At 36.0% G+C, this 26,526-nt stretch overlaps 1 protein-coding gene across 8 annotated transcripts in view; it reads left to right on the top strand.

Annotated features, from left to right (window-relative positions):
- Window positions 1-26,526, top strand: part of rdgB (retinal degeneration B) — a 1,063,172-nt gene that overhangs the window by 252,989 nt on the left and 783,657 nt on the right. The gene's annotated exons all lie outside the window — the stretch shown is intronic.

Raw genomic sequence — 26,526 nt, 5'->3', positions numbered from 1 at the left:
AGATAATGTGCGGACAGCGGGGGCAATACCAGCTCCTGGCTTACGCATAACTCGTATTATTATATAATATATATTTTATTTATTAATAAATAATAAAATATATTATAATAAATATTTTATTATAATTAATGTATAATACAATATATATATTATATTATACAATATATAATATAATATAATAATAATATAATAAAATGAAAAAATATAATAATAAAAATAAAATTGAATAATAAATAATAAAAATAAAAAAATAGAAAATCCTGGTCGACGCCGCTGGATTTTTCGAGTATGTCTAGGTCGACGACCCTATAGTATTTTATGTCCGGATATATTCCTCCATGGCTTTCGTCGTCTAGATATGTTTTTTCATGGTTTTCGAGGTCTGGGTCGACGGCTCCTTAGTTTTCGATGTCCAGGTATGTTTCTCCATGGTTTTCGTGGTCTCGGATAATTCCTCCATGGATTTTGATGTCTAGGTATATTCCTCCATGGTTTCTGATGTGAGAGTGTATTTCTCCATAGATTTTAATGTCCAAGTGTATTTCTCTATTATTCTTGATGTCTAGGTATATTCCTCCATGGCTTTCGCGTTCAAGGTCGACGGCTCCACAGTTTTCGATATCCAGGTATGTTTCTCCATGGTTTTCGTGGTCTAAGTATGTTTCTTCATGGTTTTCGCGGTTGAGGTCGACGGCTCCACAGTTTTCGATGTCTAAAGTATGTTTCTCCATGGTTTTCGTGGTCTAGGATAATTTCTCCATGGGTTTCGATGTCTAGGTATATTCCTCCATGGTTTCTGATGTCCAGATGTATTTCTCCATAGTTTCGGATATCCAGGTATATTTCTCCATAGTTTTTAACGCCTAGGTATATTCCTCCATGGTTTTGAATGTCCACGTGAATTTCTCCATATTTCTTGATATCTAGATATATTCCTCCATGGTTTTCGTGGACTAGGCATGTTTCTTCATGGTTTTCGCGGTCGAGGGCGACGGCTCCACAGTTTTCGATGTCCGAGTATGTTTCTCCATGGTTTTCGTGGTCTAGGATAATTCCTCCATGGGTTTTGCTGTCTAGGTATATTCCTCCATGGTTTTCAATGTCTAGTCATGTTTCTTCATGGTTTTCGTGGTCCAGGTATATTCCTCCGTGGTTTTCGATGTATGGATATGTTTTTCCATGGTTTTCGTGGTCTAAGTAGATTCCTTCATGGTTTTCGCAGTCGAGGTCGACGGCTCTACAGTTTTCGATGTCCAGGTAGTTTCTCTCGGGTTTTCGTGGTCTAAGATAATTCCTCCATGGGTTTCGATGTCCAGGTATGTTCCTCCATGGTTTTCAATGTCTAGACATGTTCCTTCATGGTTTTCGATGTATGGATATGTTTCTCCATGGTTTTCGTGGTCTAGATAGATTCCTCCAAGGTTTTCGTGGTCTAGGTATGTTTCTCTCGGGTTTTCGTGGTCTAGGATAATTCCTCCATGGATTTCGATGTCTAGGTATGTTCCTCCATGGTTTTCTATGTCTAGACATGTTTCTCCGTGGTTTTCGTGGTCCAGGTATATTCCTCCATGATTTTCGATGTAAAGATATATTTCTCCATGGTTTTCGTGGTCTAAGTAGATTCCTTCATGGTTTTCGCAGTCGAGGTCGGAGGCTCTACAGTTTTCGGTGTCCAGGTATGTTTCTCTCGGGTTTTCGTGGTCTAGGATAATTCCTCCATGGATTTCGATGTCTAGGTATGTTCCTCCATGGTTTTCTATGTCTAGACATGTTTCTCTCGGGTTTTCGTGGTCTAAGATAATTCCTCCATGGTTTTCGATGTCTAGGTATGTTCATCCATGGTTTTCAATGTATGCATATGTTTCTCCATGGTTTTGGTGATCTAGATAGATTCCTCCAAGGTTTTCATGGTCTAGGTATATTTCTTCATGGTTTTCGCAGTCGAGGTTGACGGCTCCACAGTTTTTGATGTCCAGGTATGTTTCTCTCGGGTTTTCGTGGTCTAGGATAATTCCTCCATGGGTTTCGATGTCTAGGTATGTTCCTCCATGGTTTTCGTGGTCCAGGTAGATTCCTTCATGGTTTTCGTGGTCTAGGTATGTTTCTTCATGGTTTTCGCAGTCGAGGACGACGACTCCACAGTTTTTGATGTCCAGGTATGTTTCTCTCGGGTTTTCGTGGTCTAGGATAATTCCTCTATAGGTTTCGATGTCTAGATATATTCCTCCATGGTTTTCAATATCTAGGCATGTTCCATCATGGTTTCCGTGGTTCAGGTATATTTCTCCATGGTTTTCGATGTTTGGATATGTTTCTCTATGGTTTTCGTGGTCTAGGTAGATTCCTCCATGGTTTTCGATGTCTACGTGGACAGCTCCATACTGTTCGTTTGCGGGGTATGCTTCTCCTTGGCTTTCGTCGGCTAAGTATGTTTCTACATAGTTTTCGATGTCCCGGTGTATTATTCCATCATTTTTTTTATGTCTAGGTATGTCCCTCCATGGTTTTCGTTTTTTTTTTTCATGGTTTTAGTGCGCGAGGTCGCCGGCTTCATAGTTATCGATGTCTAGGTATGTTTCTCGATATTTTTCGTGGTCTAGGTTGACGCCTCAACAGTTTTCGATGGCTAGGTCTGTATTTACATAGTTTTTGTTCTCTAGGTATATTGTTCCATCATTTCCGTGATCTAGGTCGATGGCTCTATAACTTTCGATGTCTAGGTATGTGTTTACATAGTTTTCAATGTCTAGGTATATTCCTCCATGGTTTCGGATGTCCAGGTATATTTCTCCATAGTTTTCAACGTCTAGGTATGTTCCTTCATGATTTTCGTGGTCCAGGTATATTCCGCCATGTTTTTTGATGCTAAGTCAACAATTCCATACTTTTTGATGTCTGGATATGTTTCTCCATGGTTTTCATGGTCTAGGTCGTCGGCTCCATTGTTTTCGATGGCTACGTCGACAGCTTTATGGTTTTCGATGGCTAGGAATATTTCTTCATGGCTTTCGCCGTCTCGGTATGTTTTTACATGCTTTTCGAGGTCTAGATCAACGGCTCGGCAGTTTTCAATGTCCAGGTATGTTTTCCCATTGTTTTCGTGGACTAGATCGACGACTTCATAGTTTTCACTATCCCGGTCGATAACTTTATAGTTTCCGATGTTGAGGTGAATTTGTCTATGGTTTCCGGTATAAAGGTCAACGGCTCCATAGTTTCCGATGGTGCAGTCAGTTTTTCTAAGGATGACTACGTTGACGACCGCATGGTTTTCGATGTCTAGATTGACGACTGCATGGTTTTCGATATCTTGGTCGATGGCTCTATTGTTTTCGATGTCTAGGTTGGCGACTATAGGGTTTTCGATGTCTAGGTGGATGCCTTCATATTTTTCAATATATATTCGACAATTTTATATTTTCCGAGGTAGACGGTGCAATGGTTTGCAATATATTTCCTCATAGTTATCGATATCTAGATCGGCGATTTAACAGTCTGCATTGAGAAAGCATGTTCTGACGTTATAGAAGACCATGAAAAAATATCACTGGACACAAATAACTATAAAGCTGTCGTCTTAGATATTAAATAGCATGGAAACGTTTCTTTGGACATTGCAAACCATTGACAGTATCCATGTCAACATGGAATCCATTGAAAGAGAAGAAGAAGAAGAAGAAGATAGTTTCATAAATCAATTTTCCAAATCAACAAATGGAGCTTTCCAAAAAAAGGAATAGAAAATGAAAATATCATCCCATTGCATAGGAATTTCCCAATCTTTCATTAGAAAATTCGATATGCTGAATGGATAATCAAAATCGTCACCATTATTGCTTGTAAAAGGTTTCAACTCACATGAACATAACCGCACAGTTTTCGTCCATCTACATAGAAAAATTGGCTGTGTCGATTGTTTTTGGCACATAGAGAAAAGCACTCAACTTGAAACAAATCGTTTTAAAAATTTTCGTCGAAGACGAGGAATGTATTTTTTTTCTTAAGTAAATATTGTCACGCCTCTAAAAAATAAGCTAATTAGAAAAAAAATAATTGACAATGTCAAAAAAGAACGCCAATTATTAAAAGGTCGCGACCGTAGTTTCCAATAATTTTCTATATTTGCATTATCAATAAAAAACTTCAAAATATAAAAAAAAATGAGATCGTTTTCTGAAGTTAACAAATATAGTGAATGAAATACGATTCCTATATAGTTGTCACGTCTCGCAAAAAGAAGTGAAATCAGTAAATATTAAAACTTCAAAAAGTAAAAAAGGCACGCCAAGTATTAAAAGGTCGTGACCGGTGTTTTAAATGATTTTATATATTCGCATTTTCAATAAATAAATTTAAAAAAATGTTTAACTGTGAAAAAATATGAGATCTATTGTAACATATACAGTGTATGAATTACGTTTCCTGTAGGAATTTTGAATTTTGGAAATAAAAAAAAATGAGATCATTTTCTAACCTAGCCAAGTACAGTGAATGAATTAAGGTTCTTGTGGAATTCATTCGTGTACACTTTTAGCCCTAATCCCTCGCTTATTCAGAAAAATTTTCCAGCAAACGTCACAGAGCAACAAAGGTTTCTCGAATGATTCTGCAATTATTAAGAGATTATCATCTGTTTTTATGCTAGCTCGGGTTATAAACTTAAAACAGTTTACGCGTACAAGTGCATGCATTGTATCTATACGATGTACTGCACAAATTCATTTTCAACATTACACACAAGCTTGGCGTGCATGGTTTTCAATCGGAAGCTCGGCGAAGGAATGCCTCATCCATCCATATATTTGAAGAAATCTTGATGATCCTCTCATGTAATTGTTTTTTAATTTGCCATCCCTTTTCCATCCAACTATTTTATTGAGTAGTTCGACGTGAGATCCTGCGTTGTGTACACAAAGAAAAATATCCATTCTTGACTAGTTTGACTGATAAATTCATTACTCCAAATGTTTCGTATTCAACGCGTTTTCTTTTCTCAAATCAATGTTTACACAACTTACTTCTTTGTTCATCCATTTCAGTACTTGTGTAATTCATCCAATCATCTGCCCATTTGGTAAAAAAATGAGTTTACGGACAAACGAGTGAAAGTGACGCGTGGATAAATTAGAATGCGTATGGGCATGAAAGAATGGCCGTATGTATCCGTACAAGATAAAGGCATATAAAGGGATTGATTGATTTCATTTCTTTATCCGTTCGTTTAATTGTTCAATTTTATCCACAAATTTCACCCATCTGTATTGTTTACCAAATCATTATATAACAGGGCCTCACATATTTTATTGGGGGATCGGTTTCTTTCACAATCGTTCATACAATACTAATTAATTATTGTTTTCATAGTAAATTTGAACAATTGTCTCTTCCCGAGCTTCCGATTGAAAACCATGCACGCCAAGCTTGTGTGTAATGTTGAAAATGAATTTGTGCAGTACATCGTATAGATACAATGCATGCACTTGTACGCGTAAACTGTTTTAAGTTTATAACCCGAGCTAGCATAAAAACAGATGATAATCTCTTAATAATTGCAGAATCATTCGAGAAACCTTTGTTGCTCTGTGACGTTTGCTGGAAAATTTTTCTGAATAAGCGAGGGATTAGGGCTAAAAGTGTACACGAATGAATTCCACAAGAACCTTAATTCATTCACTGTACTTGGCTAGGTTAGAAAATGATCTCATTTTTTTTTATTTCCAAAATTCAAAATTCCTACAGGAAACGTAATTCATACACTGTATATGTTACAATAGATCTCATATTTTTTCACAGTTAAACATTTTTTTAAATTTTAATTATTTTCAAGAAAAAAGTTAATGAAAAAAAGTCATAACGGAAGTTACGTGCAGTACTAAAATGTATTATATCAATTCGAGGTCAAGTATTTATCAGTTATTCGAAATATAATCTCCGGCGACAAATGAGCGTTGAGAATCCTTGTCGGGCTCACAACGTTTTATCAAAATTACTAAAAAATTAATGAAAATAAAATCATTAAAAATTCACATGAAAGTCATTCGTTACTTCAACAAGGTACACACTTTAAAGAATCGATTCCCCTCAGACTTTCACGATCTCCTGGTGTTATTCACAACATTCAACTTCGATTGGATCGGTACAAATTATGTTCAAATACGTCTTAAACGTACTTGTCCGGCCCACCACTTTTTATTCAAATTGCTCATTCGAAAACAAATCAAAAACGAAGTTAATGCATGTGTCAATATTAAGGAACAGTAATTCCCGAGAAAATAATTTTCCGTCGAATCACTCTTGTCAAAATGAAACGAAAATGAATGATGAAGTTGATTAATCTATTTATATTATATGGAGTCATAATTCAGAACAAAATCATTTTTCTCCAAATTCCAGGAATCCACGTGTCGTACTCGACTAGTGATATTTATCAAAATGTGTACGTGACTATAGAAAAAAAAACATTTCATGGCTGAGTAGGTTCGAAAATTTCTAGTAATGTGCCTGATTATTTCTCATTTTCATTGGTTCTTACCGAATGGTATGTGTTCACTGAAGAAAATGAGAAGTGGATATTGCTATACGAACTTGCGAACAATCAAGTTCAAATTACTTGCAGATATTATTTTTATTTCTATCCATTTTATTATATTTGTCATTATAGAACAGTCCTGATTTGTTTTCGAATGAGCAATTTGAATAAAAAGTGATGGGCCGGACAAGTAAGTTTAAGACGTATTTGAACATAATTTGTACCGATCCAATCGAAGTTGAATGTTGTGAATAATACCAGGAGATCGTGAAAATGGGAGGGGAATCCATTCTTTAAAGTGTGTACCTTGTTGAAGTAACGAATGACTTTCATGTGAATTTTTAATGATTTTATTTTCATTAATTTTTTAGTAATTTTGATAAAACGTTGTGAGCCCGGCAAGGATTCTCAACGCTCATTTGTCGCCGGAGATTATATTTCGAATAACTGATAGATACTTGACCTCGAATTGATATAATACATTTTAGTACTGCACGTAACTTCCGTTATGACTTTTTTTCATTAACTTTTTTCTTGAAAATAATTATCATGAATTTCAATTAAAGTTTCCGATTTGTTCGATAAATATTCCAAATTATCAATAAAAACTTGGCCTCCAATTGATATCATACATTTTTATACTGCATGTAACTTGGATAGTACATTTTTCAGATTGTCCAATATTTATGAATTTTTTTGAAAATTTTTTATTTTTCTTTACAGAATTTTTTTCGATTATTTTTTATTTTTGTTGAATTTTTTTGAACTTTTCAATTTTTCGTTTATTATTTCTATAGAATTTTTTTCCTGGTTCTGAGTCTTTTTTCCATGTCATCCAGAAACAAGAGACCATCAATGTACTTGTCCCAAACTTTTTTTCCCTAGTGGTATATTAATTTACTTACCGATCGCAGATGTATTTCTTGTGTCCATTTATGTTAAGTTGAGAGTTGACGAGCCGGGATAAATTCTTGATCCACGCGAAGTGTCCAATTCCACATTCCGACACGTCTTCGATGTACAGCAAGTTGATGTGGTGCTCTTTTCTCTCCTTGCTCACGCGGACTGGTAGAATGACTTCCTCTTTCTCGCTATAGACGTTGATTGAGAGATTGTTCATCTTCTCAAATCACCCAATCTAATCCAACGGAATAGGGAAGTTGATGCCTTGGAAGTTGAATATTGTTGATAATGCGGGTAAGAGAATGTGCGATCGCTGTATCGGTCTACCGGATGAAGTGCAGCAGTCATTGCCGCCCATCCAAAACACGCATTATCCGCCGATTTTACATTTACCACCGCTCTTTTCAACTGTATACGTTTCGCCAATGAAACGTGACATCCCGCCCGCAAAGCGTTGTACTTGTTGATGATTAAATTGGTGATTGCTGTTAATGTCCAGCCGCTGTCACTCTCCTGTAATTCCTCGAACGATTTCAAATTCGGCTGAACAACTCGCTTTCGATACCACTTATTCAGATTCGATGTTGTGAAAAATTCAACATTACCCGTGGTGATACTTTTATTGGCTCGCTTATCGCCCACAGTAAACTCTCCGTTAAACGAAGTGTTCACTTTTATACTATTTTGTTTGCGAATATGAGCTTGCACTTGTTCTTCAACAAGCTCATACGCATCTAATAGAAATTTTCATGGGTCGATATGATCACGATTAATCACGGCACCGGTTGACAAGTGATTTTCAAATGCGCTGTCAATTTTACGCCATGTTAATCCATGATCATTTAATCCTCCGCCCCAATGTATGAAGCGCTGACGTGTTGCCTGCTTCAAACATTCGAGACGCAAGGCTTGCGATGTGACCGAGTGGTGATATCCCAAGTGTCGTCGTTTCGATCGGACTTGCTCCTTCAAAGATTCGATGAGAGTATCACACTGGTGTTTCCACACCAGGAATTGCTCCAATGCCCGCAGGAGAGTTGCTTGCATACGCAATTGCTCGGCAGCAATGTCGACAGTGATAGACATGATACGCTGAACGGCGACGGAATTTGCCTCGAAATGTAACCGTTACGTCGTCTCGACAAAATCTGGACCTTCCTCAAAATTGTTTCCTCTTATATACGCATTTTTTCGTTTCAAATATGGGGATGAGTAGGAGGAAGGGAAAATCTTGACTTTTTTGGAAACTCGAATTCTTATGTGGTTCCCAAGATCTAATCGAGAAAGTGGAGGAAGTGCGATTGACCTCAAAAATCCCTTCTTGCGCCTTGTGAGAAATGCCTCTGGAGATTAAAAAATTTGCAACCTCGGACACATAAATCTGTCATTGGGCGAGTGCATCTCTGTGAAGATTTCTATTCCGATGTGAATATTTTTTATCAAGAGACTCGGTAGAGTCTCGGGACAAGTACATTGACAGCCCTGTCGTCTGCTGGCCCGAGGCTCTCGCCGAGACTATACTTTCTCTGAATAAAACGATTCGCGGTGGTGGGGGTAAAATTGGCATGTGATTTTCTTTAATTGCGAAGCCTATGAGTTATGTACGACTTTGTAAATTAAACTTTCAGCTAATTGAGAAATTCTCTATCGAATGAGCCCAAAATCAGCATTATTGGTGGCGTAATTGCTGAGAAAAAACTTTGCACGGGCTCAAGATTATGCAAAAGTTACGAACACATTCAAAAATTTATGTGTCTGTATATTATAGTATAACACCATCAAAGGCACTTTGATGCTATCGAGTTTCTGATTGGTTGGATCTGACGACATCCATTTTTAGACGTTGTGATTGGTTGTTGAAATTAGTTGTTGATGATTGGAAATCTGACGTCAACTTCATAACGTAGCACACGACGCAGCACAGCTGGTAACAGCAGTCATAAATTCGATCGATATACATATATATATACAAACCGTGTGTCAGTTTTTGATCGCATGAACAGAGTTTCGACATTACGAAGTGCGTGCGGGATAAATAAAAAAATAATTTTCGTCATCTAAAGAAGTGCATATAACTATTTATTTTGTTAAAATTTATGATATATTAAATCGGTATCAAAGCGGCCGCGTAAATGTAGTCTGTGATGTGTGTGTGAAAAAGAATATAAAAAATGCGCGATGCATATGTCAATGAAACTTTTCAAGATTTCATTATTTCGTTCGATTGGAAATAAGTGTTGACTGAAATAATCCTTCAATTAAACCAGATTACAAAATATTGTCCAGTGCGAATATATCGTCACTGGCGTGGTTATATATCATGTGTAAATAGGTTATACATACGAATAAATAGAACAAAAACACACGGAACTGTTAGAATGATATTAGAAACTTTACTTGAATAAATGTTTTCTAATTTATTTCTTGTGTCAACATTATATATAAACATTCCCATATTTTGCTTGATATTCAGTTTGGCTCTGCCCTCTCCGATCCTTGTTTTCACCCCATCAGTTTGCAGAGGATCGATACATATTATTAATTCGTTCCCTAATATGTGTCCTATGATTTTCTACTCTTTCTTCATGATGATAGTGGTAACATGATTCGAGAGGTTTCTAACCATAATCTTGAATTGCACATTTTGTAAATCAGATTTTCAAAAAAATTTCTGGTCTTGGTATACTGGGTAGTTATTCTTTTCCCATTAGGTCTGTCGAGTGATAAATTTGGAAACTAACTATAAATATGGAATTATTATAAAAAAAATTCATTCCAATAAGTCTACAGTTGCTCAGTTTTGGATGTGATCAAATATAATGCCTACCAACATCCCCAGAAACTTACAGAATTTCTGAATGCAATGTGCGCTATGTCATTTTAATGGGACATAATGACTTTTGACAACTTTTCATTATAATGCTGTAGATTCGGATCATTGAAATACAGCGAAAATCTGCAAACTATACAATTTATATACTGTGCCATTCATTTTACATTTTGACTCTAACCGTAACATATATATGAAGTAAAAAATTGATTATAAAAGTCTTCAGTTGCTCATTTATGGATAGATTTGAAATTGCTGTCTTCGAAGCTCATTGCGCAGATACATTGAACCGCAGCAGATACCTGCGAACTCTGAAATTTCTGTGGATAGATATATATGCTACGGATCATCCCTTATCTTTGATTATGGTAATATGTAATGGAACTTGGTTCAGCAAGTTTTAAGGTGTTTCTTTTCAAATAGTATTGAAAATGTATTACTGTGGTATGGAGCGAAAACCTTCAAACTTTCATATTTTTGTGGCGCAGCATGTGTGCCAATACTGCGGTATGGAGCGAATACCTGCAAACTTTCATATGTTTGTGTCGCAGCATGTGTGCCCATCATTTAAATTTTTTACTCCAACCGTAACATATAATCTCAAAAATTCATCCCAAAAGTCTTCAGCTTTACTAATTAACTTAATTTTCCTTTTTCTAAATTCTATGCTGAATTTCTGAATTTCTAAATTTATTTCTAAATTATCCTGAAATTAAATTGTTTACCTCCACAACCAATGCAGGTACCTTAAACGTCTTTGAATTCCGTTGCTCTGTTGAATTAAGTACGCTCAGTTTTTTTTGCTTCTTTGAGTTCTAACATAATAAATGTTTCCAGGTGCCTTTTTTCGGCAACTATCAAACTGTAGATAATTGGATCTCCGCGGCCACTTGCAAACTTTGAAAATATATTTCATCGGGGGCATGTTTTGGATGACACGAAAATGTCTAGATTCAGAATGCAAAAACGACATTTAAAAATGGCCAATTCTGTTGTATTCGTTGTGTCTTGAATTTGATCTATCTTTTCTCTTTTCCTTTCTTTTCACTAACGTTATAAGCCGGAAATCATATCTCAGCCCGCAACACGCATTGCTACATGCTCTTGAGTTTCCAATGGACAAAACATATTAGAAGACAAGGAGAAAAATCACCAAAGTCCAAGAACAAACCTCTATCAAGAGACTCGGTAGAGTCTCGGGACAAGTACATTGACAGCCCTGTCGTCTGCTGGCCCGAGGCTCTCGCCGAGACTATACTTTCTCTGAATAAAACGATTCGCGGTGGTGGGGGTAAAATTGGCATGTGATTTTCTTTAATAGCGAAGCTCATGAGTTATGTACGGCTTTGAAAATTGAACTTTAAGCTAATTAAGAAGTTCTCTGTCGAACGAGCCCAAAATCAGCATTCTCGGTGGCGTATTTGCTGAGAAAAAACTTTGCACGGGCTCAAGATTATGCAAAAAGTACCAACACATTTACGCAGCTGATGTATCCGTATATGGGTTCAGACCGATACATACAAGGGCTTCTTGATGCCCATCATAACTAATCACCGGTGAGAATCTATCCGTCTCGACCAATCGCCGATGAGAAAGTTTCTGATAGTCCTCAATGTTTTCTTGTATACCGTCTGTTATATCGTCTGTTATGTTATTATAAAGTGATTGCGATCGTAGCCCCGTGGATCAACGGTGCAAGATTTGCAAATTTCGTTTAAATAAATAAAACATTATTGGAAATAGCAGTGGATATAATCAATTTTATTTTTTTCATAAAAGAAGTTTCAATAAGTTTCGAGCCCAATTCACGACAATAATATCTATAATAAATAAAACCTCAAAAGTGGATTAATTGAAAACGTGAATAATGTGTGTCGTGAAAATTAAGAATTATCTGTTCTACTTCGATATCGTAATATATACATAGATAGCAAATTTGCGAGATTTCGCGTCATGTTGACGTTTGAGGTTATGACCGCCGGAGTGCTGTAGCGTGCAGAGTGTAGAAAAATAAAAGTGGTTATTGAAAAGTGGAAGGAATCGATATTATTAATGACGTGACTAATTAGTGTTGAATAATAATAATAATAACAATGAGAAAAAAAACGTTCGTTCATTATAACCTCTAAAGCGTTCTTTCCAAACAAAAATTCTATGTTGTGTAATTACATTAAAGAAAGAGGTGGATGGTTGTGTGTAAACGAATTCAAATAAATTTTAAAAAACTTTGGTCAAGTAATTCAACGTATTGTTGTCATAATTTCTTTCATTTAGTTTGGCTGTGTTCACCGGTCCCTTTTTTCCACCTCCTTAGCTTACAGTGTATTGTCATACCAATTTCTATTTGTTCTCCAGACAATACGAGAGATATTCATATTTCTATTTTTTTTATATTAATTTCAACAAGATAATTTGAAATATTTATAACAAAAAGCCTTCATAATTGCTTGTTCATACACCCAAGTTTTGAAAAATCTTTGAGCCATGTAATAATGTATAGATATATTCACTTGAGTTGTTACATGATCAATTTGGAAATTTATTTCAATAAGTCATTGGGTGCTTAATTTTCATGTTATCAAAATTTGTATCTTCGAAATGCAACGAACACCTCTAAAGTTCGACAAAGTGATGAAGCGACATGTATATTGAATATTTCCAGACCATGTTTGCGATTGGCATTGTGGGTTGAAAAATTCATGTCTGTAAGTCTACACCTGATCATTTTTGGATGTGATCAAATATTTTGTCTGCGGATAACCATGGAGACATACAAAATTACAGCATTTTGCTTGCTTCAACATGCATCGTATCTGTCACTTTCTTTTTGAATGTGTCATAATAAGTTTCAAAAATGTGGTTCATGTAATTTTGAAGTGTTTTTCCCTATAGCACCAAAGTCTGTATAACTGGTACGTAGCAAGTACCTATGAACTTTGATATTTCTGTGAAATAGCAGGTATGCCAATCTTTTAGCTTTTTGGTTCCGACTGGAATATATTAACGAAGATATTCATTACTAAAGTCTTCACCTACTTATTTCTGAATAGATCTGAAATTACTGTCTTCAGAAACTAATGCACAGATACATGAAACAATTTTGATTTCTGTTCTCTTTCAATTGCGCTGTCTTTTTTCTTTTTAACTATGGCTCTGCTCTTTCCGATCCTTGTTTTGACTCCATCGGTTTGCAGCGGATCGATGCATATTATTAATTGGTTGCCTAATATGTGTCCTATGATTTTCTACTATTTCTTCATGCTGATTGTGGTAACGTGATTCAAAAGGTTTCCAATTATGATCATCAATCGCACATTTTGTACAACAGATTCTCAAAACAGTTTCTGGTCTTGATATAAGTGTAGTTATTCTTTTTCCACCTGGTCTGTCGAGTAATAAATTTTGAAACTTGTTCCAAAAAGTCTTGGGATGCTTTTTTTGCTGATAATATGAAAATTTGAATCGTCGGAATGCGGTAGGCAAACACAAATATTGACAACAATACTTATGAAATGACGTGTATGTTGAGTATTCCTATTCTGCAAACTGCAAATGTGGAATTATTGGTGAAAACATTCATTACGATAAGTGTACAGTTGCTCAGTTTTCGATGCGACTAAGTATAATACCTGCCACATCATGGAAACCTACAGAATTTCTGAATGTTATGTGCGCTATGTGATTTTAATGTAACATCATGACTTCTAACAACTTTCCACTCTAATACTATAGATTTGGATCATTGAAATACAGCAAAAATCTGCAAACTATAAAATTTATATACTGTGCCATTCATTTTATTTTTTGACTCCCACCGTAACATAAATATGAAGTGAAAAATTCATTACAAAAGTCTTCAGTTGCTCATTTATGGATGGATTTGAAACTGCTGTCTTCCAAACTCATTGCGCAGATACATTGAATTGCAGCCGATACCTGCGAATTTGGAAATTTCTGTGGATAAGTATATGTGCTAAGTATCACCCCCTATCTTTGATTATGGTAATATGTAATGGAACTTTGTTCAGCAAGTTTTAAAGTGTTTCCTTTCAAATAGTGTTGAAGTTTGTATTACTGCAGTATGGAGCGAATACCTTCAAACTTTGATATTTTTGTGTCGCAGCATGTGTGCCAATCATTTAAATTTTTTACTCCAACCGTAACATGTAATTTCAAAAATTCATCACAAAAGTTTTCAGCTTTACTAATTATCTTAATTTTCCTTTTTCTAAATTCTATGCTAAATTTCTGAATTTCCTAATTTATTTCTAAATTATCCTGAAATGAAATTGTTTTCCTCCACAAGCAATGCAGGTACCTTAAACGTCTTTGAATTCCGTTGCTCTGTTGAATCAAGTACGCTCAGTTTTTTTTACTTCTTTGAATTCTGACATAATAAATGTTTCCGGGTGCCTTTTTTCTGCAACTATCAAACTGTAGATAATTGGATCTCCGCGACCACTTGCAAACTTTGGAAATATATTTCATCGGGGGCATGTTTTGGATGACACGAAAATGTCTAGATTCAGAATGCCAAAACGACATTTAAAAATGGCCAATTCTGTTGTATTCGTTGTGTCTTGAATTTGATCTATCTTTTCTCTTTTCCTTTCTTTTCACTAACGTTATAAGCCGGAAATCATATCTCAGCCCGTAACACGCATTGCTACATGCTCTTGAGTTTCCAATGGACAAAACATATTAGAAGACAAGGAGAAAAATCACCAAAGTCCAAGAACAAACCTCTATCGAAATATTTCCAGTTCAAATTTGACGAAATTTAGGTCTTTTTTCGTGGAAACCAACGTTATAAGCCGAAAATCATATCACGACCTACAACCTGCTTTTCACCGTACTCTTTGGTTCCTAATTGACAAAACATATTAGAGTACAAGGAAAAAAATCGCCAAAGTCCAAGGAGAGACCTGTGACGAAATATTTTCAGTTCAATTTTTACGAAAAATAGGTCTTTTTTCGTGGAAACCTACGCTATAAGCCGAAAATCATATCCCGGCCTCCAACCCGCTTGCGGCCGTGCTCTTGGGTTCCTAATTGACAAAACATATTAGAGTACAAGGGAAAAAATCGCCGAAGTCCGAGGACAGACCTGTGACGAAATATGTCCAGTACAATTTTGACGAAAAATAGGTCTTTTTTCGTGAAAACCAACGTTATAAGACGAAAATCATAAATAATTCATAGAAATTTAAACTAATATCCTATAGTCAACTGAACATAAATAAGGAACTTTTGAGAAAAAAGACGTGATATCAAACCATAAACTTCCCCTAGGAAAAAAAAGGTTGGGACAAGTACATTGATGGTCCCTCGTTTGTTGATAATTCCATCCATGAAAAAAACTTTAAAACAAAATTTTTATAAAAAATGGGCAAAAAAATTATTTTATAAAAAAAATACAGAACAATTCGAAAAAAATTTCACAAATCTTAAAAAAGCATTTTCTTTAAAAAAAACTAAACTTTATCTCTTTTTTAAAGTGTTAAAAGAATCAAATAACAAGTAAAAAATAAAAACCGAAAAATCGCGCTTGAAATCATTTTGGAAACCGATGCCTCATTCTTCTTATTTGATTCGAAGGGCTAAATCAACTAAAAAAAATTCCATCTAATTTACGTGCAGCATTAAAATTTATTATATCAATTCGAGGCCAAGTATTTTCTAATAAATTGAAAAAAGTTACCATTTGAGTTACGTGCAGCACTAAAATTTATGATATCAATCGAAGGACAAGTAATTTATGAGTAACTCCAAATTTCAACATTATGGAACTGTTTTAAGAAGCTTTTAAATCCAAAAAAATCACATGCAAGCTAGTCATTTCTTACTCTATGATGGCAGAGACAATCGATTTTTTTCAGACTTTCAGGAGCTACTGATATTATTCACAATATTCGACGTCGATTGGATCGATAGAAATTATGTTTAAATATGAGTTAAAAGTACTTGTCCGGCCCATCACTTTTCATTTAAATCAAATAAAAATCAATCATAAAAAAACGAAACTGTACGGGAGAATCCGGTTAAAAATTTATTGAAATGCGATTTAGGTTAGTTATGCCGAATGAAATTCGTTCGCTGGAAGAAGTGAGAAGTAAACACTGCCGTCATAGCAATACAAACTGGGGAGTTATTTTGGAAGCTTCAACATATTTAATGTGCAAAATGTTTTTTATTTATCGATGCACAATAACATCTTTTGTATATTACAGGACAATTTGTTTCCATTCTTATTAAATTAGTGCAATTAAGAGAAAATTACTTGAAAATAACTCTCTAAATTCCCTCTGCATGAATATTTGTGCTCCAACAGTTCTAAAAAAGCCCTGATTTTTATTTAAATATAATAAGTTTAATGGAAAGTGATGGGCCGGACAAGTACTTTTAACTCATATTTAAACATAATTTCTATCGATCCAATCGACGTCGAATATTGTGAATAATATCAGTAGCTCCTGAAAGTCTGAAAAAAATCGATTGTCTCTGCCATCATAGAGTAAGAAATGACTAGCTTGCATGTGATTTTTTTGGATTTAAAAGCTTCTTAAAACAGTTCCATAATGTTGAAATTTGGAGTTACTCATAAATTACTTGTCCTTCGATTGATATCATAAATTTTAGTGCTGCACGTAACTCAAATGGTAACTTTTTTCAATTTATTAGAAAATACTTGGCCTCGAATTGATATAATAAATTTTAATGCTGCACGTAAATTAGATGGAATTTTTTTTAGTTGATTTAGCCCTTCGAATCAAATAAGAAGAATGAGGCATCGGTTTCCAAAATGATTTCAAGCGCGATTTTTCGGTTTTTATTTTTTACTTGTTATTTGATTCTTTTAACACTTTAAAAAAGAGATAAAGTTTAGTTTTTTTTAAAGAAAATGCTTTTTCAAGATTTGTGAAATTTTTTTCGAATTGTTCTGTATTTTTTTTACAAAATAATTTTTTTGCCCATTTTTTATAAAAATTTTGTTTTAAAGTTTTTTTCATGGATGGAATTATCAACAAACGAGGGACCATCAATGTACTTGTCCCAACCTTTTTTTTCCTAGGGTCGAAATATTTCCGAAAATCATATCGCAGCCTCCAACCCGCTTTCGACCGTGCTCTTTGATTCCTAATTGATAAAACACATTAGAGTACATGGAAAAAAATCCTCAAAGTCCAAGGACAGACCTGTGACGAAATATTTTGAGTACTATTTTGACGAAAAATAGGTCTTTTTTCGTGAAAACCAACGTTATAAGCCGAAAATCATAAATAATTCGTAGAAATTTAAACTAAAATCCTATAGTCAACTGAACATAAATAAGGAACTTTAGAGAAAAAATACGTGATATCAAACCATAAACTTCCCCTAGGAAAAAAAAGGTTGGGACAAGTACATTGATGGTCCCTCGTTTGCTAATAAATCCATCCATAAAAAAACTTTAAAAAAAATTTTCTTTAAAAATTGTCAAAAAAATTATTTTATAAAAAAAAATACAGTACAATTCGAAAAAAAATTCACAAATCTAGAAAAAACATTATGTTTAAAAAAAAAATATTCTGTATCTATTTTTTAAAGTTCAAAAAAATCAAATAACAAGTAAAAAATAAAAAACCGAAAAATCGCGTTTGAAATCATTATGCAAACCGATGCCTCATCCTTCTTATTTGATTCGAACAGCTAAATCAATTGAAAAGAATTCCATCTAATTTACGTGCAGGATTAAAATTTATTATATCAATTCGAGGCCAAGTATTTTCTAATGAATTGAAAAAAGTTACCACTTGAGTTACGTACAGCACTAAAATTTATGATATCAATCAGTGGACAAGTATTTTATTAGTAACTCCAAATTTTGACATTATTAAAATGTTCTAAGAAGCTTTTAAATCCAAAAAAAATCACATGAAAGCTAGTCATTCGTTACTCTATGGTGGCAAAGACTTATAAGAAAATCGATTTTTCTCAGACTTTCAGGATCCTTTGGTATTATTCACAAAATTCAACGTCGATTGGATCGATACAAATTATGTTTAAATATGTGTTAAAAGTACTTGTCCGGCCCATCACTATTCATTCAATAAAAAATCAATCATAAAAAAACGAAATTGTACGGCAGAATCTGGTTAAAAATTTGTTGAAATGCGATTCATTATTAGTTTAATGCTTTTAATAATAGTAGAGGTTAGTTCTTAGTCCGTATGGAATTCGTTCGCTGGAAGAATAAGTAGGAAGTAAGAATTGACATCATTGAATATAAACTGGAGAGTTATTTTGGAAGCATGAACATATATATTATGTACAATTTGTTTCATTTATCGATGCAGAATAAAATCCCTTGTATATTGCGGAATAATTTGTTTCCGTTTTTTATTAAATTAGTGCAAATAAGTAAAAATTACGTGAAAATAATTCTCTCAATTCCCTCTGCATGAATACTTGTGACTTGTGAACCATCAGTTCTAGACAAGCCCTGATTTTTATTTGGATAAACAATTTAAACGGAAAGTGATGGGCCGGACAAGTACTTTTAACACATATTTAAACATAATTTGTATCGATCCAATCGACGTTGAATTTTGTGAATAATACCAAAGGATCCTGAAAGTCTGAGAAAAATCGATTTTCTTATAAGTCTTTGCCACCATAGAGTAACGAATGACTAGCTTTCATGTGATTTTTTTTGGATTTAAAAGCTTCTTAGAACATTTTAATAATGTCAAAATTTGGAGTTACTAATAAAATACTTGTCCACTGATTGATATCATAAATTTTAGTGCTGTACGTAACTCAAGTGGTAACTTTTTTCAATTCATTAGAAAATACTTGGCCTCGAATTGATATAATAAATTTTAATCCTGCACGTAAATTAGATGGAATTTTTTTCAATTTATTTAGCTGTTCGAATCAAATAAGAAGTATGAGGCACCGGTTTGCATAATGATTTCAAACGCGATTTTTCGGTTTTTTATTTTTTACTTGTTATTTGATTTTTTTGAACTTTAAAAAATAGATACAGAATATTTTTTTTTTAAACATAATGTTTTTTCTAGATTTGTGAATTTTTTTTCGAATTGTACTGTATTTTTTTTTATAAAATAATTTTTTTGACAATTTTTAAAGAAAATTTTTTTTAAAGTTTTTTTATGGATGGATTTATTAGCAAACGAGGGACCATCAATGTACTTGTCCCAACCTTTTTTTTCATAGGGGAAGTTTATGGTTTAGTTTTTTCTCGGAAAACATTCTTCTTAACAACTTTCAAGCCAAAAGTTGGGAGGCAGAGCAGGTGCATTTTTAAAGAAATTTCATTACCCTCTAAAGAATGTAAAAATATGTAATACGGGACACATAAATCTCTCATTAGGTGTCTCCTTCGTCACGGATTCTAATAATCGCGAACACTTTTCTTCTCAACTGACTTTTCTTAAAACTCCGCAGGAAATATAAATCGGTCATTGAAGGGGGCATCAGCGAGTTCTTTTTATTCCTCAAAATATACTTTGTCTATGCAATGCTGCAAACAGGACCGCTGCATCCCTACTCCCCCTCCACTTCCTCGCTACCCCGTGAACTTCCCCTTCCACACACCATGCCGCCCTTGCAACGCGCTTCCCCGTTCTCGCGCCTCCCCCCCCCCCCCCCCTGAGAGCCCGTGGGATAGTACTGGTTTTGAAAAAAGAAATCTCGTCGGAACTTGCGCCACCACAGGATTGTAAAAATATGTAACACAGGACACATAAATTTGTCACTAGAGAAGTGCAAACATTTTTGGTCACGGAGTCCGATAATTGAGATCATTTTTGGAAAGAGCACTTTCAAAAGAAAATTCCGTTCAATGCAATCTGATATACCGGAAACATAAATCAGTGGCAAAAAAAATCTTTTGTTCCAAATTTGTTGTCTTTTCAAAGTGCCGCCGCACCCTCGCTGTCCGAGAACCTTCCCCCTCCACATACCATGTAGTCCCGCAACGGTCCGCGCGCTCCCCCATCCCCGCTCCCCCCTGAGATCCCTGGGTTAGAACTGACATAGCCCTACTACTAAGACTCTCCGGCATAAAACTGGATTAGCAAGCAGATAGTGCTGCCGTATAGACGTATCTTTGCGAGCTCTTCAAACCGGCTTTTCTGATTCTGCTACCATTTAAAACTATCAGTGTTCAAGTGTCTCTAATTCCTATTCAACTAGATTTAATCATATCTTAAACTATAACATCTAAACATCTCTAATTAAGCTTAGTGCTGCATTAAACCAGTCAATAAAAGGAAGTGACTAAGTTAATTAATTAAGTATTCATTTAATCAAAGGACAGTAATTAGGAAGAAAAAGTTTCCTCTTCTCTGATCTCTCCGGCTCCTGCACCGCTCTATACCGCCAAAAGACCTCCGCCTCTTCGCGGTCATTGGGTGAGCTCTGTCCTGTCGCTTCTTTATGTTCTAAGTTAAATGTTTTTGAATATTTTGCACAATTGAATTAACTATTGCTAATCGAATAGATAAAGAGTAAATCATTGAGAGGAGGAGTGTCTCCCTCGGTTCATGTACATTAGTGTAGTTATTATTTTCTAACTAAGTTGCTGAGATATTCTAAGACATAAGAAATTTTCTGTTTAGCCTTGAGGCTTGTTTACGTTGGTTTTTCTTCTCGCGCTCTGATATAGGTTGCTCCCAGCATTGCTAGTGTAATACATGCTATAGGTTATCCTTTTCACTGCTTCCACAGTTTTTATTCTCCTTCGGTTTAAATTATATGTTCGTGATATATTCCCGAAATTTACTCCCTCTCGGTGGAACGTAAACATTGGCTTAAGGCCAAGGCCATCGCGAGCCTCGATTGTGAGACTACTCTCGGTTCGGCAGTTGATATTATTTCGCTGTATCTGTATTCATACTTCGTATAATCTCAGTCCTCGCAATTTTGTAATATCTCCCCGGGCTATCTACCATGGCTTTCTCGCCGTCGGATAAGAAGAGGAAAAATAGAGACAATAACTCTCCCCCGGAAGAGTTCCACCTCGATAAATCAAGGTTTAAAGCCTCTAATCAAAATAAGGAAAATGACACGGAGAATTTTATTCCACCCCAGATCTCAAATCAATTAGAAAATCGTTACTCGGTTGAGTCTGTGCCTCCTTTCTTGGTCCAAGTATTCGACTCCGAAAGAGGTAAAAATCTGGGGAATTTGCATCCAATGAAAATCGGGAAGGATTTTGCTGCATTTAACAACGAGTTAGTAGAAATTAAACCTTCGGGCAGTGACAGGATTAACCTTATTTTTGAAAATTTCGAAACGGCGAACCGCTTGGTTTCCTCTGATATAAAAAAAATTAACCCAAATTGGGTGGCCTTTATCCGGGACCACAGAGTATCGTCCGTAGGTATAATCAAGGGGGTAGATCCTGATCTTTTCACCCAGGATATTGTTGAAGGAATTAGAGTTTTCCCTGCAGATATTAAGATTATCCGAGTTAAGCGCATTACGAAAATCATCAACCTCGTCGATCATCAAGCTTCACAGAAAGTCACTCCGGAGCGTTCCCCAACTAGTTTTGTTAAGATTTTTTTTCTCGGTAATTCTCTCCCCAATTGGGTTTCTATCTGGTTTGTCAGACGGAAGGTTTCGCCATACATTCCTGCTACAAAAATCTGCTTTAACTGTTTCATTTTCGGTCACGTTAAAGACCGATGTAGAAGCAAGCTGGAAAAATGCTCTAAATGCTCTGGTAGTCATAAACTCGACAAGTGCACTGTGTTCAGGAATTAGCGAGGCTTCGGTGCCGACGAGCGCTCTCGGGATCGAGTGCTCGCCCCACCGCGGGCGTCGCTAGCTCGCGGGTTCGGGAATTCGGGAAACGTGAGACAATGGGCTTTTCGTGCTCTAGTTCTCACGCTCTCGCAGGGGGTCAGCACGTACTGGACACGCAATTCGGGCGCGATCGACGCGACGTGTGGCGCATGCCCACGGCGCGTCTTCATCGATCTCCATATTGATTAGTTAGTCTTCGATCCGGTCGTACAGCGTGCTGACGTGCTCCGTGTTCTTCACTCTTTCCTTTTGGCAACATTTCACACATTTCGGGTGCCATTCTAAAAATATTGTGCTCAACGCATTCGGGACATTATCGGCTACAATTTGATACGTTTTCCGGGACCTATACATACAGGATTACTCATATATTTCGGGATTATCGTTCGGGCAAGCGCGAGCACGCGTCGGCTATCCTTTCGGCATCGTCGAACGTGCGTTCGACGACGACGACCGGGTCACTTCTCACGTGTTCCTTCTCATCGGGCTAATCTTTCGGGCCTATCATTCATTGTCGGGACATTGGTTTATTGTTATTTTACCATCGACATCAAATAAAGCACCACCTTTTTACACTTTTTACGCCGACCTGCATTGCGTCATTTATTTTCTCACCAACACCAGATCTTTACGCAACACACTGAAACAAATTTTTTTTGCCGCAATTGTTTTGGAGATAATTCTCCTTTGAATAAACAGTGCCCTGCCTTTTTGTTCCATGAAAAGGTAAACGAACTCAAATTTCTTAAAAACAGTTCATACAAAGACGCAAAAAAACAGGCGAAAGAACTGTTTATGTCTAACAATCCTTCGCAGACTTTTGATTACGATCAGGATTTCCCGCCTTTACAGGCCCATGCCTTCTCCCGGGATAAAGTTAAATTTCAAACTCAAGGCAGGCCCGCCTCTCCCTTGACGCCAAATAACATAGAGTTGCCGTCCGGTAATCAGCCGAGTCCCTTCCACTTTCTTGCTGGAAAGAACAAAACGGGGAGCATGACTCCTAAAAATCAGTTAAATCAATTCTTTACCTCCGGCTCAAATCGGGCTATCCCTCAAGGATACTCCCTAGATTACTATGGCGAGAGTGACCTTTCAGAAGAAAACCTATCCACTAAGTCATCTGCTGAGGGGAATCCCCAAATTATTAATATTCGAGATATTGTTCGTTCTGAGATATCTAGAATTATGCAAGACTACAATCAGGCAATTTACGAGTCATGCTAATTTCGAATTCCCGAATATGATCGTGCCCTTATTTCTCAAACTATAGCTGCTACGGGGGAGCAATTCATTAAAAAATTATAATTAATGATTTCAGGCAATAAAAGAAAACATTTCTCTATAGGGCAATGGAACTGCAGAAGCATTCTTCCTAAACTTAACGACTTCATTAATATTCTACCTAACTTCGAAATATCTGCTCTACAAGAGACCTGGCTTAACCAAAATAATGCTTTTTCAAATAAAAACTACAATATTATACGCAAGGATAGAGACCAGTCGCCTGGTGGAGGAGTAGCCATACGTATCAATAATTATATTCCTTTCCAACAAATAGTCATTTCTCCCTTCAATGAAAAGGTCGAATATCTGTTTATTAGCTTTTCCGTAGGTAGCGATGATTTCTACCTTCTCAACCTATATAATCCTCCTAGTAATTACGTCACGAGCCAGCAGTGGTCTAACTTATTTAGTCAGTTAATTGATAAATTTCCCAAATTGATAATAACAGGTGATTTTAACGCTCAACATCAATTGTGGGGCAGTGATCTGTACAACTACTCAGGCCGTACTCTCGCCGAATCTCTGGAATCAGTAAATCTCTCCATAGTAAACGACGGTTCGTCGACTAAGATTCACCTCGACCCCTTAATCAAAAGTATCCCGGATCTAACTCTAGTCTCTCCAGAGCTTCTAACGAAAATAGAATGATCCATATTCCCTGATGCCATGGGAAGTGACCATTCCCCAATTATTATCCAAATTAAAGAGTTACAAGCCAAGTGGGAAAAATCTCGTCCAAAGTTTGCGTTAAACAAAGTGGAGTGGCATCTTTTTCGCAATTTTATGGAAAGTGCGCGATCAGCGTCCCTCGAAAATACTGATCTTGATCCTATTGCCTCTTACAACACTCTAATGTCTGACATAATAGAAAATCTAATAAAAGCCGGAGCAAAACCTCTTCTCAGAAATCTAACTATAGAGCCCCTCCTCCGGCCCCATGGTGGACAAGCGATTACTCGAAAGCCGTGGATCGTAGAAGACGCGCTCAAAAAAAAATATCTATCTTCCCTTTCCGATGCTACGTATCAAGAGTATACGGACTCTTGCTTATATGCAAAAAAAACATTGAAAAATACCAAAACTAGGAATTTTAAATCCTTTTGCTCCTCTATCAGCCCTCAAATGGAACGTGCGAGAACTTGGTCAATAATCAAAGCCTTTAAAAAAAGATCGAATATCGATCCCTCTTCCACTGGTTTTTCAAAAGATGATCCTCGCATTATCGAAGTATTAAATAAAATTGCTCCATCACAAATTATAAATCCTCTCCCCTCTCTTCCTAGTGAGGAACAGGCTTCCTGTTAACCAGAACTCTCAAAAGATATATCGATGAAGGAATTAGATTCAGCTCTTCTGAAATCAAAAAAAAAAGCATCTCCAGGTATGGACCTTATTTCAAATGAAGTTCTCCCCTATACGTCTAGGAAGGTATTACTGCTACTTTTTAACTTATTTATAAAAAAGAATATTATTCCGGATCAATGGTTGGAGTACTATGTGGTTTTGATTCCTAAACCTAACTCGTCTAAGTTTCGTCCAATAGCTATCTCCTCTGTCATGTTAAAACTCTTGGAACGTATTATCAATGTCAGACTCCAATTTACCGTGGAAAAAAATAAAATTCTCCCCAATCAATTTTTTGGGTTTAGGAAAAGCAAATCATGCATGGACAGTATAACTACCTTAGTGACGGATATTAAAATGAATTTTTTAAGGAAGCAGTTCCTTTCTGCGGCTTTTTTAGATATCGAGGGAGCCTACGACAACGTAGTACTTTCCTCCCTAATCGAAATACTCCTCAAACTTAAATTCCCTATCAACTTAATTAATTTCATCAAAAATATTGTTTCGGAGAGAGTTATCTTTCCTTCGGCACAAAATATTACACTTCCCCCGCGAAGGGTAAATGTGGGTCTTCCTCAGGGGTCGGTATTAAGTCCTCTCCTCTTCAATCTTTATATCCATGATATCTTGAATAAATTAGGCCCTTCTACTAAAGTATTAACTTTTGCGGATGATATAGTCATCTATAATTCGGATTTGAGCTAGACAATTCTTTAGCAGAAATATCTTCCTCTTTATCCTCTCTTAACATATGGTTAAATAATTTGGGCTTAAAGATTTCCGAAACCAAAACACAACTGGTTGTATTCACCCATAGAAATATTCCTACAATCACTCCTTCGATTTCTCTTAATAATCAAAAGATTATTAACTCTCAGGCTACTAAATTTTTGGGTGTCTGGCCAGACAGCAAACTATCGTGGAGAAACCACATCAACTTCTTGAAAAATAAGGCGAAGCTATCTTTAAATATTCTGAAAGCTACATGGGGGGATTTTTTGGGGATCTCACCCTAAAACCTTACTTTTAGTCTTCCGATCATTGACGAGAGCTATCCTGGACTGGGGGGCTCAAGTTTATGATGATGCTCCTTTTTCTATCCTTCAAGCACTAGATAAAATCCAATATGCGGCGCTCAGAATTTGTTTAGGATGTATTAGCACCACCCCTACTAACGTTCTCCTTCATTTGGCTGGAGAACCAACCCTCTCCTCGAGGAGAGCGCTTATGATTAAGCGCTTTCTGGCCAAAACTGCCTCCCTTAAAAATAGTATAATTATTCCGAGGTTGAAGCTGATGGAAGCTTTGTCTCGACAAAAAAAATATAAAAATAAACGCTTTGGGTTCCACTGTATGTTTAAATATTGGTTGCAAAACAAAGACCTATTCCTTGAAATTAACAGATACGACTTCCCTCCTGTGTTCTCTTTTAATATAGAAACTATTTCCACGCCTTTTAATACCAACATCGATATTGGTATGCAGATAAAGAATGACTCATCAGGGGTTTCCCCAAACCTACTTCTAATAGAAAAATTATCGATCAATTTTCCCAACTCTATCGCTATATATACTGATGGTTCAAAGTCTAGTGATCCAGACAGGGTAGGAGCTGCCTTTTACTGTCCAGGCCTCCACCTGGTTCGTTACTTTCGCATAAATAACCATTCCTCTATTTTTTCTGCAGAACTTGTGGCTATATTTGAAGCCCTATCTATACTGGAAAGGGATGATATTATCATAATCATAATCTTTGATATTATCATAATCTCAGACTCGCTTTCCTCGGTAATTTCCCTAGGTCTCCCAAATATCA

The sequence above is a fragment of the Venturia canescens genome, chromosome 8 (genome assembly GCF_019457755.1).
Source record: "Venturia canescens isolate UGA chromosome 8, ASM1945775v1, whole genome shotgun sequence".
Taxonomy (NCBI): domain Eukaryota; kingdom Metazoa; phylum Arthropoda; class Insecta; order Hymenoptera; family Ichneumonidae; genus Venturia; species Venturia canescens.
This window is presented reverse-complemented; position numbering and strand designations above follow the sequence as displayed.